Source organism: Neopsephotus bourkii, unplaced genomic scaffold, assembly GCF_033783945.1.
Source record: "Neopsephotus bourkii isolate Nb327-2 ecotype Australia unplaced genomic scaffold, CSIRO-AGI_Nbou_v1 NB_873, whole genome shotgun sequence".
In the NCBI taxonomy this organism is placed as follows: domain Eukaryota; kingdom Metazoa; phylum Chordata; class Aves; order Psittaciformes; family Psittacidae; genus Neopsephotus; species Neopsephotus bourkii.
The window spans coordinates 294493-302987 of NW_026901367.1; positions in this window are offsets into that span (position 1 = coordinate 294493).

Genomic DNA, 8495 nt, shown 5'->3' on the forward strand with positions numbered 1-8495 from the left:
AATTCTGAATATCTCTTTTGCTAACCTAATGAATCAAAGCGGAGCTTCCCACATTATCAGCAATCACCACGGAGAAAATGGATTTCAGTGTACATAGTTTCTGTATAAATAGTGCATACCCAGCACATTCTTTAAGTAAGTAGTGTCTGATTGCATAATAATAACAATAATAAAGAGTGAGGTGGCCAGCTTGCAAGCAGGCCTATTAAAGTATCAAGTGCACAAGGCTAGCGTGCTCCTAACCGGAGGGAAGGCAGCAGGGATGGGTCCAGCTCACCAGTGCACTCCCCTTCGTGGCTTTTCCTTTCACCAGCAAACCATGGAGCCTGGCGAGCTTCTCCCTGAATCCTTGCATGGAAACAGGCTCCTGGCAGAGCCTGTGACTGCAGCAGGGAGGCAATACTTAGTGGTTTGGGTGAAGTAACTCACATTGCACCTTATGGCTTTGTGGGTAGGATTTTCAGTAGCTGGAAGGACCAGAGCAGCCTCTCCCCCCTGCTGCCATGAGTATCCTTGAGAATTCATGGAGAGCAGTAGGCTGGAGGAATGTACTTTATGGGGTGGCTGGATTGTATGTTTATGGCCTGAAATAAGAGATCCCAACTGAAACCACTTTGTTGGTTTTAACGGTGAGAGGCAGAATATGAAGCTCATATAACTCATGCTGGGGAGTGGATATGAAAAGAGAATGTGGGCAAAACCTGGGACAACCCACAGACTCAGAAGCTGTCTTGCCATTAATTACGTCTAATGGCCTAATACCAGTAATAAACACCTTCAAACTTAATACATTCCACATTCAGCCTGTAGAAACTCCCTTTACAGAGATGGCCCAGAACAACTAAATGCTCTAACAACTGGAATGCCAGGATTAGGCATTGCTGACAAGCAGTAGTAACACAAAAGCAGCAGAGGAGGGGGTGCTCTGAAGCCCTGGAGATAGTAATTTACCACTCAAAAGGAACTTCTAACAGCTAAAAGAATTAATAGGGTATTATTTTCACCCAGAAGTGAGCGGTCGAGACATACCAGAATGACTCTTCCATTTCAGCACTGCTGCAGTGGAGCTCCATAGGTGGCTGGAAACATCCAGTGGCCAGTCCAGTCACCAGAAGGACTCTTCCATTTCAGCATTGCTGCAGTGGAGCTCCCTAGGTGGCTGAAAACATCCGCCCTGTGCTGTGAGTCCATGGGCACATCCCAGCCTAGACACACTGCTGGGAATGGGCCACTTCAGGGAATGAGCCTGCTCAAGATACAGCCACTCACTCTGTCCTCAGCACTGCAGAAGGGGAAATGTCCCTTGTTCAGGTCCTCGGAAATAATGAGGTAAAATGGATCTATTAAAACCTCTCCAAAGGACCAGATATTAGAATATATGATGGGAAAAAAATGATGGGCAAACAGCACACCTTGACAGGGGCCCTCCTCTCACAGAGCCATGGTGAAAACTCCCTGGTCACAAAAGGAGAGCTGGGCATGAACCATGAAGTAGTCTGCAGTGATGCTAGAAAAAACCAAATCAACTGCTAAGGACACTGACTGCACTGAAAAAGAGGGTTCTGAAGGCGAATTTCAACACTGTAGTCAGAGACCAGGGTTTTCCTTGCTCTCCCAACAAAACCACATGAACAGTAGGACAATGTGCTGTTATTCCCATGAAAAAGGGGAAAGAAACCACCAGACATATCCTTAGGGTGAATGTGAGCTGTCTTAAGATCAAACCCAACCTTTTAGCATACATTAACTTGCTGTACTAATGCTGGTTTTGACTATCTGCATTGCAGCTTGACTCCAAGCCACACAGATACTCATGTTCAGGGCCAGTTTCTCTCCAAATACTCCCCAAACTTGGCTTTAGGGTGTTTGAAATAGAACTGATGTAGATTTAAGCATCACCCCAAACACGCAGTTCAAAACATCAGGGTTCCTCAATGGCCTCATTCATGTGCTTGAAATGAAGCACGTGCTGAATGAAGGCCCGTGGAACCAGGCTTCCCGGAATGCCGGGCACTGTTGGGTCAACAGACGGCTCTTTATGTTGGAAGCTTCAATACAGAACTGGTGCCCAGCTTTAGATAATCAGAATCTTATCCTTGCTACAAAGACCTTGCAAAGCACAAGTTATCACCATGAAACTAAAAGCTGCTTTTTATAGCTCACCCTAACTTTATTGAATCGAGAGGCAAAAGTTTCTCAGTACCTTTGCCATTAATTAAAAGGAGTAAAATCCTGTGACCCTTTTATAAGGAAAAATAGAGCGGATGTAGCTCCCATGCCCTGGACACACTTACATTTAGCTTGGTGTACTTCCAAAGGCCGCGATCCAACAAGATACTCAAACACCTGTATAACTTCAACACGCTTTCAAGAACTTTGGTGAAAGTAGGGAAAAATAAATCCTGTGAAAACACCGCTTTGTTTCTTTCAAATCTGATTTTTCAGGACTCTCAAATGTAATGCATCACCTAAAATATCTCCTGCCTCATGTAGAATATTTTAATATTAAGCCAGATATTTTTATATTTCCACAAATTAAATGCAGCATGGCTGAAGGCTTGACAGAAGCTTTAATTTGCACATAAAAAGGTAGAACGATTTCAGTTTTGACAGCATAAGCTTTTGATTTGTTAATAAAGGCAATTCTTTCTCAATTGTGAACCTATTCCCCAAATAAGACAATGCAGTTTGTAACAGAAAAACACACCTTCCTGGCGTGGAGAATAAACTTTTGATCCAAAGTTATGAAAGAAATTCAGACTTTATAAAAATGAAAGGATGAACTTTCACATTGAAGCTTTAGTAGTAACAGCACAAGAACCAGAGGAAGGTGCGTGTTCCTGCCACGTTCTCCGTACCTCTTATTAACATAACCTACCTTCATGATGTTTGGATGAGGTTCATTGCTAGAAAGCACCTGTGAAGAGTTGAAATCATAGAACTGTAGAATCACAGAATAGTTAGGGTTGGAAAAGACCCTCATGCTGGGGGCTGTGTGTCTGGAAATGGGTTTGGTAACAACACAGGTTTTCCTTGTCATGTTCTAATCAAACTCCAATTGAAGAACACTAAGATTTCAGACTCCTTGAGGAAACCCAAGCACTACAGAGCTGTTAAACCAAGACAACCAAAGGAAGCAGAGGCCAAGCTTTCAGACTGACTCCTCTGTGCCCATGTCACCCTTCTCTTCTCCTCAAAGACCACAGAGGAGGAAAGTGTGTGCAGCTATGGAGCAGTTCAAGCACAGCCAGCTTAAGCATGGAAAAACAATTAAGATGTGGATTTCTGATCTCAGATCAAGCACATTATTCAAAGCTTTCCCCATGTGACAGCCAAAAGCTGCAGCATGGAAGCAAAGCTGAAAGTACCCAGGATCCGTTTCAGTCTATAAAAGGGTAATGAAGCACCCGACCATGGGGCTGCCAAGTTCTCAGCTTTTACAGGCTCACAAGTACTCTACCCTGGCACCAAAGGCTGACTAAAGCTTCTCAATGAACTGAGCCATGTGTCCAAACAGTTTGAGGTACAAAAAGTGTTGTTACTACAAGCCCACCACTTCTGCCTCTGAGAGGAGACACTAATCCAGACCCAGTGATATACAGGCAATGAGCAAATGATGTGGATACACCTGAGGTAAGATACACCAACCCACCTGCTCTTGTGAGACCTCACCTGGAGCACTGTGTGCAGTTCTGGTGTCCTCAACATAAAAGGACATAGAACTGTTGGAACAAGTCCAGAGGAGGCCACGAGGATGATTAGGGGACTGGAGCACCTCCCATATGAAGACTGGCTGAGAAAGTTGGGGCTGTTCAGCCTGGAGAAGAGAAGCTCCGTGGAGACCTCAGAGCAGCTTCCAGTGTCTGAAGGGGGCCTATAGGGATGTTGGGGAGGGACTCTTCATTAGGGACTGTAGTGATAGGACAAGGGGTAACGGGTTCAAACTAAAACAGGGGAAGTTTAGATTGGATATAAGGAGAAAATTCTTTCCTGTTAGGGTGGTGAGGCACTGGAATGGGTTGCCCAAGGAGGTTGTGAATGCTCCATCCCTGGCAGTGTTCAAGACCAGGCTGGACGAGGCCTTGGGTGAGATGGTTTAGTGTGAGGTGTCCTTGCCCATGGTAGGGGTTGGAACTTGATGATCTTAAGGTTCTTTCCAATCCAAACCATTCTGTGATTCTATGACTAGAAATCTCCTGGACATCTGTGGCCATGGCATGGAGCTGTTGACTGTCTGGGTCACAAGAAAGAGGGGTTCCTTACAGATGATTGGCAGCAGCATATCCTGCTATAATACTAACTAAGCCCATGACACAGCCTGCTATCAATATTTTACTCTAGCACACATGGCATTTTGCAGTGACACTAGATACAGTGCTCTGAGGCTTACTGCTTCAGGCCTTCCATTTAATAACAAAGGCTCTTGAGTTTTGCAAACTTCTAAGCTCTTGCTGGAGCAAGTCAAGCAGTTCACTGTTATTTTCCAAACAGTATCCCCTTGTGCCTGTCTTTACCTTCATCTCACCACAGCTGCCTCCTAATCCAGTGTTGGTGAAGCAAGGCTGAAGGTATTTTGGTCATATTTTCACACTACTGATGCACAGTTGCTTTGCCTCTTTCCCCTTTCCCTCTGACTACACTGGGCTACGCAAATGCAGCCACATGGCACAATATCTCCTTTTTTATTAAATAAAGCATTTCCAGCTCCAATGCTTGGGCTTACACTAGGCAAGCCACATCCCATTAATGACAAGCAGCAGAAGGGAGGTCACTGGTATTAATAGTAGAAAACATTCAAGGTGAGATGAGAGGGGGAAAACAAGCATCCAGCAATTTCAATGAGATTATCACAAGTCATCTTCAGTGGTTTTTTTTTGCTTCACACTGATTTTTTTGCTTCACTCAGGAATGGCTATCTTAAACCATAACCTCTTCAGGTTTGAGCACTAAAGATCCTGGGCTCAATTGCCCTGATTTTTCAACCCCTCTACTCTGCTCTGGTGAGACACCCCCCCCGCAGTTCTGCATGCAGCTCTGGAGTCCCCAACAGCATAAGAGGGATGTGGAGCTGCTGGAGCAAGTCCAGAGGAGGCCATGGAGATGCTGCGAGGGCTGGAGCAGCTCTGCTCTGGAGCCAGGCTGAGAGAGCTGGGCTGGGTCAGCCTGGAGAAGAGAAGGCTCCTGAAGGGGAGACCTTAGAGCAGCTCCAGTGCCTAAAGGGGCTGCAGGAAACCTGGAGAGGGGCTTGGGACAAGGGCCTGTAGGGACAGGCCAAGGGGAATGGCTTGAACCTGCCAGAACAGGGGAGACTGAGCTGAGCTCTTAGGCAGAAGCTCTTCCCTGTGAGGGTGCTGAGGCGCTGGCACAGGGTGCCCAGAGAAGCTGTGGCTGCCCCATCCCTGGCAGTGTTCAAGGCCAGGTTGGACACAGGGGCTTGGAGCAAGCTGCTCCAGTGGAAGGGGTCCCTGCCTGTGCCAGGGTGTTGGAACTGGATGATCCCTTCCGACCTAAGCCATTCTCTTACTCTATGACAGAAACACGTACGGGTGTCTAGGGACAGGATGTGAGACGCAGCACTACCACACACCAGAGCAAACCCAGCTTGGCATGGCAGGAGCAGTATTTAAAGTGCTCTCATTTCACCTCTGGATCCTATTGTTGAAAAACTAAAATCATTTTTGTCACAGTTTAGTGGTGCAGCCACCTCTGGGAGCAGGAGCGATGCCATAGCTTAGTTCTCTATCTTAGGGTAATCAGCTGTAATCCCACGAACTCCAATGGGTTCACGCTGGGGAGGGCTCTCCCTTTCACAGGGTTCAGTGCTTTGGTCATGCCTGAACACAGTCTTTAAGATCACAACTCACAATACTACTCAGTAAAGCATCAATCAAGCCTCTTTTTTTAGTAACTTGGAAATGAAGTATTTCCATATATTATGTGTATGAAACATAAAAACATTGATGACATATTTGGGGCCCCAAAAATTCAGAGGAGTCTTACCACACGGTGCTGCAGTTGCCAAAGTTGAGTCCCAAGAGCTTTTTCCTGGCCTTGTCTCAAAGGACATCTTTCAGACTTACTCTCTCCTGCTAACACTCACCCTTCCCATGCTAGCAATGTATTTGACAACGCCAGTTTGATCTCCACCTGGCTGCCATCTCCTCCACACATCTGATCCTGCCCCGAACTCTATCCCTCTTGAAATAAATATGGGCACCACCCTGCAGACCAAGTGACCTGGAAACACTGCACAGAGATATATGAGCAATGGAGCAACTGTGCCAAAGGAAACTCACAAATCACACACTCTGGGCAATGTGACAACTGGCAGAAAGACAAAATAAAATGACTGCCTCTGTACCTTTCACAGACTCCCTCAGCCGACACCACTACAGTCTGCTGCTGAAGCATGTCTGCAGCAGCTAAACCTGCTGTTTCTCTAACAAACCTCTTGCTGCAGTCCTTCAAAGCAGAAGGAACTGGGGCAGCCAAGGTTGGGATGGTGCTGAGAGCCAAGACAGCCATTTCCTACCAGCTCAACAAACACCCAAGGACAGAGAAGAAGCAGCAGGCATGGGGGATAAGGGACAGATTTCAAGTGGTCACCTTGTAGTCACCTACCAGACCAGGTCCTTCTAGTAGTGCAGCATGTTTAGACAGGAAGCAATGACTGCAGCTCCTGAAATAAAGACACAAACTCTCAGGCACGGCAGCTGATGCCCCCATCATTCAAGCTGTCACAAACCACAGATGTCAACAGTATGATTTCTGCTGTCAATATCAATTTGGAAAGCACCATCGATAACGTGCCAGTACGGTTCAATAACGTTTGACTCTAGGGACTGAGCCTGCACTGAAATCCTTGCTTTTTTTCCCCCACTTGTTTTAAGCACTTTTCCAATAGACTCTATCTGTAGGTATGGGCTAGGCAAGCACAGTGGGTATCGGTGTCACATCAGCTCAGTGTGTCTTTGCTTTGGTGGATTAGTCAAAGATGCTATAAGCAACTTCCTCTCTGTGAGTGGTCAGCAGGGGCCACAGCATTCTTTCTGGATGGATACATGTCTCATGGAGATGCCAAAGGGAAGGGAAGACGTCTGACAGAAAAAGCTCAATTTAGACCCTATCAGGACCTCTGTGCAGACTCAGAACCAAGCTAGGACAATCTGGACTTGGTTTTTTGAGAAATGCCTGTTTTTCAAGATGCAGACACCTAGAAGATTCCCTTCTTCACTCTCAACCTGAAAACAGAGATGGAGCAGTTAAGGGGGAAGAGAAAGGCCTCTAAAATCACAAGCTGTGTAAAAAGTTTCTTTGCAAATAACAGTTTAACACTAAGAAGTTAGGCTAAAATGGTTGCAAAGTCTAAAATTAGTTACATTTTCAACTAAGAGCATATGCTTTTATTGTCTCTGATCTCAAATATAATCCCAGGAGGCTGTGAAAAGCATGCAAATTACGGAAAGCTAATTTGCTCCAACAGCGACACCTCCCATGTAGTTGGGAGGTCTATTAGACCCAGTGTACTCTCCATTATTTGCATATTAATAGCACCTGCTGAAATACTTTGGGATTTACTTTTCCTGCCAGCAGAGGGACAAAACAACCCCCCAAAAATGATATAAAATTCCTTTTTCCTAGAGATTTGATGAACAATAAACTCCTTAGGCAGGGCTAAGAACGCCGAAGTAGCGAGAGGCGATGGGGTAGGACTGCAGATGCCATCTGTGATTTGCAGAGGAACTGGGCTGTGAGTTTGCTCAAAGAAAAAGAGGAGGATAAATAAAATCCTAACCCAAAAAAGCAAACAACAAAAAAAAAAGCTCTCTCTGGAAAGTGCTGGGTAATTTGAAATCACTCACTTGGCTCCAGTCTGAAGAATGGAAAAGTTTAACTAAAGAAATCCAGACACTGCAGCAAGGATAAAAAAAACACAACAAACCCCCCCCCTCCACATCCACAACCAGGGAAAGCAGAACCCCCAAAGTGGACCTTGATTAAAAATCTACAAACCCTCAGGCTTTGATATTAGCCAGGCCTGCAAGGCCTTGTCTCCTGCACATAAAACAAAAGCTAAATTAAAACCAGCTACAGCCTGAGATTTACTTAAGAAGCCAACTTCCAATCTGTGCTTCTGACCACTGCTTCCCCTCCTGGCCCCCTAACTAGAAAAAAAAGCCCCTTGTATATATTCCTATAGCTCATCTTCTTCAGGGTGAGGGTGAAAGCAGCTTCCTTTCCACGGTAGCAAATGGAAAAAGCTCACTTTTCAGTGCAAAGCTGAGCCAGACCCCGCAGGCTGGACGTTTAACACGTGCCTCGCTCTGCAGAGTGGATTTGGGAAGCTGACCAGGGAGGCCAGGGCATTCCCCAGCACCTCTTTTTCCAATCGGTATTCCTACAGAAGCACCAGCCATGCGCTCGTATTCCCTTCAGGAGTTACAAGGGGCCCCTATTTCTCCCTGCTTTTTGAACCCTTTGCTTTAATTCTGATT